At 38.5% G+C, this 16,606-nt stretch overlaps 1 long non-coding RNA gene across 1 annotated transcript in view; it reads left to right on the forward strand.

Annotated features, from left to right (window-relative positions):
• The window catches only part of LOC127569881 (uncharacterized), a 263,884-nt gene that overhangs the window by 6,674 nt on the left and 240,604 nt on the right, over window positions 1-16,606 (forward strand). The window lies entirely within an intron of this gene.

Raw genomic sequence — 16,606 nt, forward strand, 5'->3', positions numbered from 1 at the left:
AAATGAGGAATGGGAAAAGCTGGAAAGACCTGGAAAGCAGAGTATAAAAGTTGGAAAATGAATTGTTCATTTTGACAGTAGAAATTAAAAAAGCATATTATTTAAATGGTGAGAGATTTCAGAGCTCTGAGATCCAGAGAGATCTGAATGTCCTAGTGCATGATTTGCAAAAAGCATGTACAGCAAGTAATTAGAAAAACAAATAGAATGTTACCATTTACTGGTAGGAGAATTGAATACAAAGATTGGGAGGCTGTGCTTTAGTTAGATAGGACATAGGTAAGACCACATCTGGAGTACTGCGTAGAAAGGATGCTTGTATTTTGGAAGCAATCCAGAGGTTTACTCGACTAATATCTGCAAAGGGCGAGTTGTTTTTTTATTAAGGAAACATTGGAGAGGTTAGGCTTATATCCACTGGAGTTTATAAGAGTGAGAGGGTACTTGATTGAAATAGATAAACCATAAGGGGAAGGGTGTGGATAGGATGCTTCCCTCGTGGGAAAATCTAGAATTAGGGGTCTCTTTTTAAAAACAAGGGACCACCTATTTAAGACAGAGATGAGGTGATTTTTTTTTCTCTCTCAGAGGATTGTTGGTCTTTGGAATTCTCTTACTTAGTGTAATGAAAGTCAAGTCTTTGAATATCTTAAAGGAATTAGTAGATAGATTCTTCAAAAACAAAAGAGTGAAAGGTCTACAGGAAAGCAGAGTTGAGATCACAATTAGATCAGCCATGATTTCCAGAAATGGCAGGGCAGTTTTGAGAGAAAAAGTGGTCCACTATTGCTTCTCCTTTCCATACATGTAAAGCTTTCCTTTGTGTGACTGTGGGGAAGCAATGTGGTGTGTGAGACCCCACAAAGAGTGACTGCATGATGCTGTCCTGTGAGATCCAGAAGATCTTTCCTAAGCTTACTTCCCGGCTGTGAGTGTGCATTTGGTACTGTTTGGCAAACTTGTGCCATGTGAACTTCTGAGATCACTGCCTTGCAAGATGCTGCTTTTCTCTGCTTCTCACCAGGTAGCAGATCGGCAATACATAGAGCTCCACTAGTTAAAATTGTCAGGGCCTCAAACTTAATCCTATGAGCCCAATTACATTCTTCATTTATCTTTTCTGTCTGAAACCCATGGGGGATTACAAGTGAAGCCTTGAATTCTGCTCATTTAATTTGTCAGCATATTTGAAAGCTGTTACCTGTTTCTAATAGCAGGTCTGTGTTAAGTGATAAATAAGTGTAATTAAAAAAAAGGCTTCGATCTCCTAAGAATTAAGTTTATAGAAATGAATTCAAAGTCTAACTAAAGCTGTACTTGCTAGTTTATCAACAGAAAGTATAATCATATTGTCACCATGAGCAGTCAAAATACTTCAATGTGTATTAGAAAGGCATTCAGTTTTGTTTAAAGCATTTTTACATTCTGATAATATCTGGCAGGCATTTTTTCCAACAGCTTAGGATACTGTAAACAATTTCTGCAAGCCAAATTTTCCATTAGAAAGTATGGATGAGGATAAAATCAGCATTTGAACAAATGTTCTTTTTGAACAAGTATGCTCATTATAAAGATGTGTGTGCAAGTGAAAAGAGAAACAGACATTGTTTTCAACAGTCTGAGAGAGTAGAAATTAAATTTGTGACAAGGAAATGGCAGAGAAGTTAAACACATACTTTGTGGTTTTGTCTTCATGGAAGAAGACACAGAAAAGCTCCTGAAAATAGTGGTGTATTCTAAATACTGGTGCAGATGAAGAGCTCACAAAAATAAACATTAGTGAAAAACTAATACTGGTGTCATTAGTGGGACTGAAGGCTAATGAAAGCCCAAAACCTGACAACCAGCATCCTAGGGTTTTGCAGTCTGTGGCTGTGAATGTACTAGTTGTCACCTTCCAAAACTGCAAAATTAGAATGGTCTCAATAATCTGCAAGGTAGCTCAAGCAATCAGGAGGGAGAGAGAGAGCAGGGAACAATAGATCCATTAATCTGATAACAGTGGGAAGGAAAATGCTAGGATCTGTTTTTAAGAAAGTGGCAGCAGGGCACTTGGAAGATTAAATTGGGCAGAGTCAATGTGGATTTATGAATCTGCTGGAAATTTTTGAGGTTGTAACCAGAAGAATGAATAAGGACCAACTAGTTAATATAGTGCAGGTGGATATTCAGACAGTCTTCAATAGAAAGCCACACAAAAAGTTATTAAACAAAATTAGAGTGCATGGTATCAGGGCTTTCTACACTTGTGGACTGACAACTGTATAATAATCAGAACACAGAAGTGGGAAGGTATGGGTCACATTCGGGATGAAAGTCTGCGAGCAGTGGAGTGCCACAGAGATTGCTCCCCAGCAGTTTTCTATCTATATCGATGACTTAGAAGAGTAAATCAAGTGTAATAAAAGAAAGCTAGGTGGCAGTGTTGGCTGTTAGGAGGGTGTAGAGAGGTTCCAAGGGGATATAAAGAGGCTAGGTGAATGGGTGAACACAAAGCAGATGAAACATGGAAAAAAGTGAGATCATCTGCTTTAGTAAAAAGATAGAAAGGCAGAGTATTGTTAAATGATGAACTATTAAATGAAGTTGGTGTTCAGAGGGACCACTAAAATTTAACATGCATGTTTAGCAAGCAATTGGGAAGGCAAAGAATATCACAATAAGAGTTGAGCACGGGAGTTGAGGCTTATAGCTCCAGCTTTTTTTTTCCTCCAGTCCTTGTGAGATTGTATCTGGAATATTGTGCACAAGTTTGGTCTCCCTAGCTGAATTAGGACATACTTGTAGTTGTGGGAGTGCAGTGAAGGTTTGTGGGATGTTGGGTTTGTCGTATGAGGAGCTATTTAGCAGACTGGGCATCTGTTCTCAAGTTTAGAAGAACAAGAGGTGATCTCATTAAAATGTTTAAAATTCTTAGACAGGCAGAGTTCACCTCTGAGGTGAGCCTTAATTGAGAAGTATAGAACCAGGGGTCAGATTCTCAAAATATGGGCCAGCCATTCAGGCAGACTTGAGGAGAAATTTCATCACCTAGCCAGCACTGAATCTATGGAGTTCTCTACCAAAGAGGGTTGTGGAGGCATGGTCACTAAGTATATTCAAGAGAGATCAATAGAATTTTAAATATTAAGGGAATCAAGGATATGAGATCAGTGCAGGAGAGTAGCACTTAGTGAGAAGATCAACCCTGATCTTACTGAGGAAGTATAAGGGGCTGAATTCCATATCCCTGCTTCTAATCATTAGGTGGGTTGATGGTAGCACCATAGTTAATATAATATTAGAAGGAAGTAGAACCACGTTAGGAAGTCACGCAAATTAGTGGAGTAACTATTCCACACACCCAAATCTGCTATTAGATGAGGATTGCAGGGAGTAAATTGGGAGAGAGGTGTGGGAAGGGGAAACCTGAAGTCTCATTTAATTGAACCAGAAAGCTGTGAGTACCAACCAGGCAGCTTGCTGTAACCAGTTGGTTTTGAGAAAATAGGAAATCAGGGCCTCCCACATTCATTTTCTTGGCTGGTCTAACCGAAGTGGGGGTCTCAAATGGGTCAACGGTGGGTCAGGATTTTATTATGGGCCCAGAGTATAAATTGCAAGTTTCTTTGGTCCTTTTTTAAGTGGCCTCCAGGTGACACTTTGAGAACTTCTGCCAGGTCACTCAATGACCACTATAAATAGGGGGAGCCTGAATTGTGGCCATTTGTTGGTCAGTTGAAAATTGTATTGTGCTTGAGTATCAGTAGGACAACTTGGCTTCTTTATCACCACTTTATAGGCAGGGAGCAGGCAGATGGCATTTGAAAATTGCTTAATTTGAGTTATAATGTCATCTAAGTGATTCCACATCTTTCACTGATTGAGAATCTAATTTAAAATGGACTTTTGCTGCAAATACTTTGCAATTAAATAAGGCACTCAAGCAATTATAGTACAAACAACTTGGTGGTTTGAAATGAGAATATTCTTTATTCATACATCAATTATCACAGAGTTATGCAGTTTTTTAAATCCATTTGTGTAAAGTAAAACAATTCTAAGTTGTTTGAAACCTAAAAAAACATCAACTAAGGTATGTTCATTGTTAAACTTAGTTGGAAAATTTCGGATAGAGTTGTTTCCCATTAATTGATGAACAAATCATTGTTATAACCGAACTCTGTTCTTGGAACAGAATCAGTTTCCAAAGAAAACCGCATGGCCCGCAGGATTTTTCCCATTGCAATATTATATTATTAAATAGAATAAAATAACTTAAGTAAATCCCTCTTGACATGAACCAGTGGAGCAGCTTTTGGATACAATATAATCTTCTAATTTATACAAGATGTCTGATTTTGTTTCAGACTTAATATGTGGTGTATTTAATGGTGATAGAACCTCAGACAAAATATATTCCTACCGTCATTACCAAAGAAAGTAATTCAAGAAGCACCGTCTGACATTTAAACTGTAAGTGATGCCACCAAAAATGGCATCATTCCGTACTTTATCAGTGAGCTCTCTTTGTGGTTGCAATGGCTCAAAAAGTACGCTTTAGTGGACTGTTGCTGCACTAAATATTCATGTTTGTATACATGGAAAATACTAGAATTTGTGCTCCCATTTCATATACCACAGTATGGTTAGAATGCAAACTTCAGAAGCAGAATGTTCATGATTTTATAACGTACCTTTAGAAGAGCAAATGAGAATTCATCTGTGTTTTCTTAAGTCCAGTGGTAATGAACCAGCAGTGGAGTTCGAGTCAAAGTCATCCATTCCACTCTTCTCCATCGTCATGTAGGAGTGATTTTAAACCACTCACTTGGCAGAAACTATGGAAGTAGATAAAATGACCCAAATTACATACCTGGCCTTGAATTACAGAAAATTGACAAGTAATTTTCATGTGAACTCCGAGATAAGCAGTGAAAGCACCTATTTATCTGAAGGAAGGTTCATTTCAGTGCCAGAGAAAATATAAGACTGTAGAGCAGAGAAGAAATTTGGGTAAAGTCGAGGAGTTTAGACCTGGAAGGGTCAGAGCACCAGTTGCTTCCTTGCTTGCTTTCACACAATTTCACAGATTCATTCTGGATTCCCCCATCCTGACATCTGTTCACAGATCTGACCAGCCCCAATCTCCAATCCTGCTGCTCTTGACCCCCAAAACACCTGATACTACCAACCCAGTCAGGCTCCTGTTGTCAACAATTCACCATTTTACCAACCTCCCTATGTTCCCAATATTTTCATCTCTTCCCAGGTTTGAAATGCTACAGATTCCAATGCCCCCGTTGTTAACCACTGCCACTGACTCCTGGTGCTACTGATCGCTATCCACCAGACCCAATTCAACTCTCTCTTGATGCTCTCAGATCTATCAATTCCATTTCCAGATTACTCCAGCTCCATGCTCGATTCTGCCTACCCACTTCTTAATCCTGTCTCTTTTTCTCAATCTTCCTCTTCCCCACCATTTGCATCCCACTTAAATCCATGCAGTGACGGTGTAAAGCCCTTTATTTGCACACAAGGCAATGCCTGTTCTTTCTACCACTGTTTTATGGGGATCTGAGCCTTTTTTCCTCTCATGTTAATTTTAATTTTCCATCCTGGACTACTGAGGAAAACTTATAGCCATGTCAAGAAAGAAGAAAAGGTTTGAGAATTTATGCACTACAGTGTGATATGTCTATGCTCAAAATCACTTTGAACAAGGAAGATGATGAAAGTCATTGAAATAGTTTTACTTGTTCTCATCATCTTAAAGGTCCTTCCCTTGAACATTGGGGCACATTTTAAATATTTGCTGGATTTTGGTGATTCATGGAATGCAATTTTTCTTGTTTCTTTTTTATATTTTATTCTCCTCTCCACTTGCAACCCCAAATCTGTTTTCTGTATTTAAATATAGGAAGTTCCCTCTACAGTAAACAGTAGCTTTCCTGTTAAGTATGAGTTCTTCCCTTGTGGAGGCTTCAGGACAATAGTTAGGGAGATATCTTTACAAATCTAAATAACTATTGTACAATCTTTGGTGCTTTCTTTCAGGGAAACCATTAAACTGAGATTTTTCTGCACTCTTAGATAATTAGACATTTCCCGTAACTTGTTCTTAATATTTATCACTCAGTCAACAACATCACCAAGACTACCTGGTCCTCCACAAATGTCAGCTGAATCTGAAACTTTGCTTATTGAGTACAAATTTGTCCCAAAATTCCACAGATCTATCTGCTTGTTGTTTGCTGATGTACATTGGCACTTTCAAGACATCATACAATACTAGAAGGCAAAACTTTAAGATGAGAGGGGGAAAGTACAGATGAGATGTGCAAGGCAAGTTTTCTCACACAGAAAGTATTAGGTGTCTGGAACATGCTGCCGGGGTGGTGGTGGAAGCAAACACTATAGTGGCACATAAGAGGCTTTTAAACAGGCATGTGAATATGCAGGAAATGGAGGATATAGATCATGAGCTGGCAGAGGGGATTAGTTTAATTTGGCATCATGTTTGGCACAGACATCATGGGCTGAAGGGCCTGTTCCTGTGCTGCACTGTTCTATGCTCTATGTAAGTATTCAAATTAATTAATGACCTCACTCCCATCTACCTCTGTAACCATCTTCAACTCTCCGAATTCTGCATTTTTCAAATTGCGGTCTCCCAGGATCCTAAGTTGGAGGTTTTGACAATCATGATTTTTTTTCTGAAGTTGAACTACTTATTTTTAAAAGTACTGTGAAATTTGTTTACAAGTACAGAAACATCTGATGATGGCTAACCATGGTTTAGTACATAATATAAGCTCCTGCAACATCATCCATTGGCCACAATCTAAAACAATCCAGAACCAGCCCCATTAACATGGCCCGAGGTGACATCAGAGAACCCTTTCTTAAATAAGTAAATCTTTTGCTTATTCTCCCTGGTGTGTCAATACTTCAGCATCCTGGAAATATGCTTACAGCCTCACAATAAAATGTGTTGTCAGTTCACCAAAATATTACTTAGAATGTGATAAAAATCAGATTGGAGATTATCAACAGCATAGCATTTTCTTAGCCACTGATTTTCCACGTAACACAGATCCAATGAATGCTATCAGATCGCTGATTAAAAGCAACCTTACACCAAATAAAATGAGTAGATGGACGATAATACTTCCGAGATAAATAAGAGTTTAATATTTGCAGTGTGGGCACATTCGCATAACTATTACTGGGCCACAGTTCTGTCGTTTTCTATCTTGGAGCTTGGAGTGCTATAAACAGGACCCCGGCTGACACCAGAAACTCGTCAATCAAATTTCAAGTGGTGCCTGAATAAAACTGTCTGTTTCAAGGAACTGATTTGATGTTTGGCCAAGGCAGCCTTGAATAGATATCTAATTGCTGTTCCATGGAAAAATATCTCCAGGATTTGCCAGAGGATAGAAAACATTAAACTGCGGAAACGCCTATTCATGTTTGAAAGGCTTTTGTGCCATGTGACTGTTAAAATATTCAAGCAGAGAGCCAGGCAATTCTGATTGAACTGAATTATAAATCAAAACAAATGTGAAATTTGCCATCAAGATATTTTAAGTTTTATTTAATCCTTCCTTCCCAGTTTACTTTCAAATTGTTTTTAAATCAAGTCTGAATGAAACATTCTACTCCAATTCTTTCTTTCCATAAACTTCAACATAATGGAGTTCCTTATCTTTCATACTCTAATCTCCTAGTAGGTTTATATTGCAAAAGGTGGTGTTGCTTAAAAACAACAAGATTAACTTGGGTTACGTGTTAAATGTGCAACATACTAATGTCAGCCTTTGGGCTGATTCAAGCATCACTTTACCCAAGGGTTCCATAGAACTGTGAGAGGTGGGGAATGAAATGTAGTGACCAGCAAGGGACATCAGATGCTGGCAAATCTGACCTCCCACTCTATCACTGGACTCTGGAGCAGTAATGTATTAGATGCACTTAGCATTGAAATAGTAATCGCCCCACATTTGGAGTATTGCATGCAGTTCTGATCACCACACTATAGGAATGATGTGGAGGTGAATTACTAGAAACTGGATAACATCCATTTTTGCTGTAATCATTTCTTTCAGGAGAGCACTTTGGGACAACTATTTTCAATGAATATGTAAATCTACATTTATCTGGCAGTGTGATAAAGATTACTCAGTTTAAAGCCCTTTGCAATTCTCATGAGCTCCAATGACCAGAACCTCCCCAAACTCACACCCACCATTTCAGGAGCCAGGCACCCATTTCAGGAACTAGGCACCAATTTCAAGACCTGGACCCTGCCCTAATCTTGGAACCCATTCCCCACTGACACTCTGAACTTCTGTTAATGAATCCTGCCTTAGGATCAGATATCCAGAATTTGTACCTTCCCACCAAGACTGCAGTCTCCAGTAATCCCACCTGAGGCAGTCCATGCCCAGCTCGTAGTCTCCACCCCTCCGCCTTGCCCCATTTCCAGGTCCCTAGATTGTTCCACCACTCCTGGCCTCCAATCATTCTGCCCAGTATTGATCTTTGTCTTCCTCACCAGGCCACAGTCTCCAGATCTTGCCTCCTGTACCCATTTGGGCCCCTGACCTCTAGCCCTCTTTCCTTCATGATCCCATAACCTTGCCGCCATGCTGGATTCATTTCCATGCTCCTGTGGAATGGGCAGGCTGTTGTGCCAGATAATTGGGCCTCAGGCACTACTGAATTTTGTGCATGGATCTGCGTCTGAAACAGTCGCTGCGCAACATCCCCTTACGTGTACCAGTAAAAGTGCTGATGAAGTTTTAGGTCATTGTTTTCAAAAGGGATTTAAAAACATCCATCATATTAGACCTACATAAAAACATGGTGCCTACACAACTCCTCGAGCTTGCTTCATAAGTCAACAAGATTATGCCTAATATTATGCTGGAAATCCACTTTAGTACATCATCCTCATATTTTCCAATTCCTTTTAAATTTAAAAATCTATCAGCCATAAGAATACTGGATCACAGATTTTCTTAGACCTAGTGTCAGTTCTAATTGGCTGGTCTGAACCAGTTCACCAGACTTATTCCTGGGATGATGGGGTTGTAGATCAGCTGGGTTTGTTGTCACTGGATCTTTGAAGTTTATAAAATTCTGGCAGGGCTGGAGAGACTGGATGGGAGAAGGATGCTTTCCCCTGGTGGGAATATTAAGAATGATGCCATAATCTCAGGTTTTGAGGAAAGAAATTTACAATTGAGGTGAGGAAAAATGTCTTCATTCAGAGGGAGGTGAACCCTTACACACCAGCTGGGAGAAGTTTCCATCCAGTCTGTAGAACTCACTATCACAGAAGACGGAAGAGACCAAATTGCTGAATAAAAGGAGACAGATCAACTCCTAGATGCAGGAGGCATCAAGGAGTATGGGAAGAGAGTGGGAATGTAATACAGAGATAGATTCTTCGCCCTGATTGTATTAAATGGCAGAGTAGGCTTGAAGGGCTAAATGGCCTACTCTTGCTTCTACTTTATTGTATTTTTATATTCTAAAACTGCAGCCCCTGATTCTACTCTCTCCAGTTGGAGGAAGATATCCTTCAATTTTTCTCAGTATTTTATGTTTCAGTATGATCACCTAAAAGCCAGCAAGTCATGCTTGACCAGTTTTGAAAAGTTGACTTAGCTACTTGATATCAATGAGGAAATGAAGGTAGAACTTGGTGTGGGATAGCTCACCGCCATTGCAGAGAATGATCCCTGCACAGGAACATGTACACTTGAGACACACAAAATGCTGAGCCCTCGGATAGTTCCTTGATCTTTGGCAAGGCAAATGATTAGATTGGAAGGGGCCATTTGGGTGATAAAGGATAATTCAGAGAGGTGGTAGTGATCATGACCAGCTAAACTGTATGTAAATCACTATGTCCTGAACATAGCCAGTTCCATGTTGATTGTATCAGGATAGCTCAATTTTGCAGCTTCAAATCAACATTAAGTCATCTTGTTCAACTTACAAGGAGCCTCATACCAATTTCAGATTCAGGTTTAATTGATATATTTCCTTAGTTTAAGTAAAGAACACTTAGCACTGTTTCTTATTAGATGGCTTCAAAAGGTGAAGGAACATAATTACAATTTGTCATACTGCAATAAAAATTGATTGGCTGGTAATCTGTGATGAGTGGGATGTTGGTGAGTGGTGACTGACTGCATGGAGCTCTGGCTCCCATTGAGTGGCACAACCATTAGCAGTGATTGCAATTTTTGTAAATACTGAAAATGGAATTTTGTTTGAGACGTCTAGATCTACAGATGATCCCTAGGAACAGTAGCAAATAATCATCAGGCATTGCTGAAAGGAGACCGAAAGAAGCTGGGTTAATCTACTAATGTAACAGAGTTAAAGGACTTGACAGTGGAAATGTTGGTGTGGAACACATGCTAAATGAATATCTTACTTGGGTGAGTACAGATAAAATACCATCAAAGTAATCTTGTGAAAGGTTGCAAGAATAGATTCAATAGATCAAAGGATTCCTTCCGGTTTAAAATTGTTGTTATGGCTTTTCTTGTAAATCGCAACTTATAAAATTTTGAACATCTTACTTACCAAAATTTACTTGGTTACATGAAATGGTTGGAATTGATGCAATTGAACCTTTAATCAATACAAGTACAAGAAAATGATAGCACAGAGCAATGATTGCACAAATCTAAAATGACAAGTAGCAACTGTGCAAGATTTTGTGCCATAATTTCACATATGGAATAGTATTAAACTCTGCTGTGCCGGTGTCAATAAGTGCTGAGTACATTTTCTGGAGCATCCCTACAGGGAAAGAAAAAAAGAGAGGCGGAGGGGGGTTGCTTACCAGAACTGGCCTGATGATTACACTGCAGTATTGACAATGCTCTGAACTTAGATTGCTTGCATGCTGTCTTAACTAGTATCAGAGATGCATTAATAGAGAATTGGGAAAGACAAACAGCAACAGAATAAAGAACAATGTAGAAAGAACAAGAATTAGATAGAGGAACAGAAATAAAGCATATTGTTGAAATGCATGTTAGTTCAAGGAGTGTTACAGATCATACTGATGAAGCATGGGTGCAAGCTGCAACATGGAGTTCTGACACACCAACTATCACTGAAGCCTGGCTTATACATGGTAGGCATGGGAACAAAATATCTCCAGCTAAAATTTACTCTGAGTGATAAGGAAAAATGGTATTGAAAGTGGGGTTGTATTGATCAAGTTAAAGAACAATATGCAAGATATTTCTGAGACAATATGTTTGGTTAGACTCATGGATCAGAGGAAGAGCTGTTACATTGCTAGTTATATTACTGTAGACAAGAAATGATGGGAAGAAGAAAGAACAAAATTGCAGGCAAATTAGGGAGAAGTATAAAAATAATAGCACACTAATTGGAGGGACTTCAATTATCTTAATATTTATGGGTAAAACACAATGCAGAGAGCATGAAGGATAAGGATTTTCTAAAATCCTTAATTTGCAAGTTTCCAGCACAGTGTGTGCAAAATCTAGTTGAGGGAATGAATTAGGACAAGTGACATATGTTGCAAGTGGTATTTGGAACAATAAATAGCTATTGGAGACCATTATATAAATTAGGTTTGAAATGGTTATTGAAGGGACAAAGGAAAATCAAAGATGAAATGCCCAATCAGACAACTGCTAATTTCAGAGACTTTAGGAGGGATCAAACATAGGAGAACTGGAAGCAACAGTTACCCAGAAAACAACATTCGACTATTAAGGGTAGATGTTGTTTAAGTAAAAACCAATCCTATTCTTATTAAGGGGAAAGATGGGACATTTAAGTATGGAGCTCCCTGTAAAAGAAGCTCCTCCGTCTCGTGGCAATAGAATTGTAAACATTAAGCATTTCTGTGTCAGGATTATTGCCAAAACTGGAAGAACCACATTACAGACTTTATGCAAGTTCAATAATGCAACGGTTCCTGAATGCTAAAATAAAATAAAAGCTAACATAAAACAAATATACAAGGTTATTGAAACATGTCAGGTACAAAATGCAGTTAAAAGCTGGCCAGAATACAATGAGTGAAGGGAGTAAGTAGAAAAGGAAGTAAGAATGTGTTTGCAGATGTCGGTTGGTGGAACAACCTGTACGCGTGAAATTGTTACTGTCAAGGATTTTTTCAGCTTAAGTTGCACTCTTTAGCTGAACCAATGTTAAAACTGCAAATGACTTTCAATGCTACCAAATATCTCAAAATATTTACAATTAATTAGAAACAAATTACAATTCAAACATATTAAATTATAAACTTAAAAAAATACTTTGCATATTTAAAATAAAAGTTAAGTGAACTCAATGATTTAAAACAAAATGTTGGTTACTTAATACTGACTCTTGTCCCTGATAGCCTTACTTTGCCATTAAATTGAATGAATTCATTGTTCCTATACCTGAGACAAGTTTGGTGGGCAGATTCCCCAGAGCAGGGCAAATTACAAGTTTGTGTACATGATTGAATTCCACAATCAATTCAATAATGAAGGAACTGGCAGTTGGCAAAACCTCTGTGAAGTGCAGCTGGAAAGTTCTTGCTTCTAGCTTAACACGGTAATCTAAACTTTCTGGCACTTCCCCGGAGAAATGCAAGCATTTCCCGGCAAGTTTCAGCCATATTTATTTTAAATTCTGTCTTAATCACATCCATACTTATAAAATCTTTATTAAGCACTTCCTAAATTTGTGTGAAGGTCAACCAGATTGAATGCTGGGTTGGTGGTATGAGGAAAGATTAATCAGACTATACCTGTGGTCTCTTTAATTCAGAAGAAAGAGATGCAATCTCATTGAAATGTATAAATCTCCTCTAGGGCTTGATAGGGTTGATGTGGAATTGATGCTTCCACTGACTTTGATGTCTAGAACCGGGGGTTACTGTCTCAGATTAAGTGTCAACAACTCAGAAAGGAGATGAGAAAAGAGTCTTCACCCAGATGATGATGAGTGTTTGGAATTCACTGTCCAAAAAGACAGTAGAGGCTCAGTCACAGAGTATACTCAAGATTGAGATAGATAGATTTTTACATATTAAGGGAATCAACGGATATGGAGTTAGTGCAGGAAAGTGACATTGATATAAAACATCAGCCTAGATCTTATTGAATGCAGACTAAACACAATGGTCCTAATGGTCTTTCTTGCTTCTATTTCTTAGGTCCTCTAATTCTCTTGCAATGATAGCCAACTGCTAGAAGAACAGTGGGTTGAGTGGAGGCAAAGCGATGGTCAATGTTTCAGGTCCCTTTGCCACCACAGATGCTGCTCAACACAAGTTCTTCCAGCAGTTTATTTTTTTGCTTCAGATTTCAGCATACTGGTGCCTACCTAATTTCTTGCTGGAACTTCATGTTAATTGTCAGTGATTCATGTGTAAGAAATTCAGGTCTTAGCAACAGCTTTCAATCTCTTACTACTTAAAAAATACGCTGTCGTTCTATTTTCTCTATCAAACAGATGACCTCACATTTTTTCCATTGATTATTTCATGTGTCATGCCCTTGACCATTCACCTAACCTATCTATATACATCTGAAGCGTCTCTGCATCCTCCTCACAGCCTGCACTCCCAACTAACTTTGCATCATCAGCAAACTTGGTCACCTCTTCCAAATGACGAACATAGCTAGGAGCCTAGCACCAATCGCTGTTCACTGCACTTGTCACAGAGATTAGAAAATTACCTGCCTGTTTGCTGCTCATGAGCCGATCATGTTCTTACTTTGTTTAATGGCCTTTTTGTGCAGCACCTTATTAAGGGCTTTCTGAAAGTCCATTTTAAACCACATCAACTGATTTATCTTTATCTATTCCAGCCTCAGAAAATGCAGAGGTATTTGCCAAACACAATTCCCCCTTCATAAATTCATGTTGATTCTGCCCAATCCTATTAATATTTTTTCTAAGTGCACCATTACCATGTCCTTAATAATTGAGTTCAGCACATTTTCCCCTCCACTGATGTTAAGGAAGATCTTCTAAAGGTATTCCAAAATTATGAGCATTTGATGGAGAAGTGGGGGGAAATAGGTTCCTCTGACTATTGATTGATAACCAGATATCATAAATTTAAAATAACTCTAATAGAGAAGAAGTTATTTTACAAAGAGGGTAGTTATGATATGCAATGCAAGGCCTAAAAAGGTTGTGCAATTAGATTTGATAAAATAAACACTTTTAGAGGAGAAATGGACATGCTCGTGCAGAGAACCAATTTTCAGAGTGATGTGAATGAAACCAGTGCATGCAATTAAATTTGATCGCTCTTTCAAAGATGGTCCTCTCTCAATCTGTGAATTTCTATCCTTTGACTATAATTCAAAAACAGCTAAGTGGGGAAAAAGAAGTGGGGTTAAGTGAAAGGTCATTGATCGAAAACCCTAGTGCTGCTTCTCTCTCCACAGATGCTCTCTGAAATACTGTCTCGAGCATTTTCTGTTTTTCATTCAGATTTCAAGTATACTTTTTTTTGCATTTTGAGACTAAATTTATAGGTCATTTTGACATTTGTAGTAATTGTGACATCTGTATTAATAAAGCTTCTGCTCCAACTGGTTTATACAGTTTCCACAACACATTTTAAATTCAAGCCACATTGTAGGCAGGTGTCGGATCCGGTTATTTTTGAATTGGCAGGTTCTTTCAGGAGTCCAGGAAAATGAGTTCAAAACAACTTGGTGCTTCACAAAGTTTTATTGGAAAAGTTTAAAACAAAGAAACAGTCACAGAGCACATGACAGTAGCTTCACTGCTAGGAGATGAGCTGAGAGAAAAGGAACTAACGATGGGCTAGGGCCAGTGGTGGGGGGGGGGGGGGGGTTGGAACGGCAAGAGAGCGAGAGAGATTAACAAACACCTTCTATACCTGAGCTAAGAGATACTCCTTAGCTAACAATAGTCCAATCAGGAAACCTATTAGATACCTGTGGCCAAACCAACCAATGGGAAAACACATATTCACCTGATGGACGAACTAATAAGCTAGTAAGCAGCCATTCCTTGTGCAGCCACTTGAGGTGTATTAAACACTATCTGTGTTAAAAAACTAATCAGAACAGTCGAATCCAACACAGGCATATAGCAATCATTAAATTTTCCTCTTTATTCTTTTGCCTGATTTGCAAACTATGGATACTTAAACCAGAAGCTGTGGGATAACTATAGAATCATAGAAAATTTACCACACAGAAGGCCATTTTCCCCATCACACCAATGCTGGTTGAAGAGGAGCTCTCCAGCCCAATCTCACCTTGCCCCATAGCACTTTAATAGTTTGTTCGACACAACAGACACAGGAATTTTCATCATCTGGTCATCTGGGCAGCAATCATGATTAATGGTCACCAACTGAATAGAAATCATGCCGGGAGGGTGGGAGGGTTGGTGGGAGGCTGTGGTCGTCATGAATGGGTGAATTATTCCCCAGTTTACAGACCATTGCCAGGCTTGGAGTGAAAAATCACTGGGTATACTATAAATTCACCAGATTACTGTATGGGCTTTGAAACAAAAAAATATCCTGCCCCATTTATGTTTATTCCACTATTTTTAAACCTTTGGTTAAGGTTTTCACTTCAATTAATTGTTTTTGTTTCAATACCTACCATATTTCAGAAAACTTCATCTAATCCTGAGCTGTATTGCTCAAGGATTCTTTGGAGTGAAGCTGTGTTGATTAGCTGCTAAGCTTTCCTGTCCTTTCAAGACCATGATTGAGGTTTTCCCTTTGAATGAGTGATTCAAGTATGAACTATTGTTTATTGCTGAAAGTTTCTCTTTCTTGCTTATTGTTTGGCTCCACTCACAATCTTACCACCTGCTCAGGTTAACTGGTGGGGCAGAAACTAATTATATAAAATCCTAACAGATATCAACAGAGCAAAGCTAGAATACTAATTGATTAGACTGACTGTTGGTTTGAATGGGTCTTAGGAATGCATGGAATAGCTCTGAGATTGCTACAAATCATCTTAGAACAAACCTATAGAATAAAGGGGTAGAAATTTAGTCTTTGGTCAGGTGTGCTAACTGTATTGAAATATGTTTCTGAAATTTCAATGCAGTGATATAAAGAGAACTAAACTTAAGAAGTGAAGCACAATGCAGATCCATACTATATTGTGTGTTGAGAATATGAATCAAGGATGAGTTTCTGCCAGCGGAAGTTCACTTCAATTGATATCATTTGGATTGTTGTATACTCTACAAACAACTGAACATTGATCATCAATTAATCAATAACAACTAAGAGGAAGAAATTAATAGAAGTTAATATGTGATGGATAACAGATCAGCAGGATTAGAATCCCAGTTTTTTCAGGGTTGTGTACAATGGATCAAGGACTAATTGGAAAAAGTGTTGATTTTAACAATCCAAATATACAAACATCTTTGAGTTTAAATAAACTGAAATCTATTCAGTTTAGGAGGTTCATAGATTTCGCAGTTTCGTGTTTCCAATCTCTCCAGATCTGATAGACTGCCTAGAATTTCATTGCTTCCAACTGTTTTCAGCAGGATTCTTTGTTAGCTGCATCATTTATGCGACCCTTTGTGGTACAGG

This window comes from Pristis pectinata, chromosome 4 (assembly GCF_009764475.1).
Source record: "Pristis pectinata isolate sPriPec2 chromosome 4, sPriPec2.1.pri, whole genome shotgun sequence".
In the NCBI taxonomy this organism is placed as follows: domain Eukaryota; kingdom Metazoa; phylum Chordata; class Chondrichthyes; order Rhinopristiformes; family Pristidae; genus Pristis; species Pristis pectinata.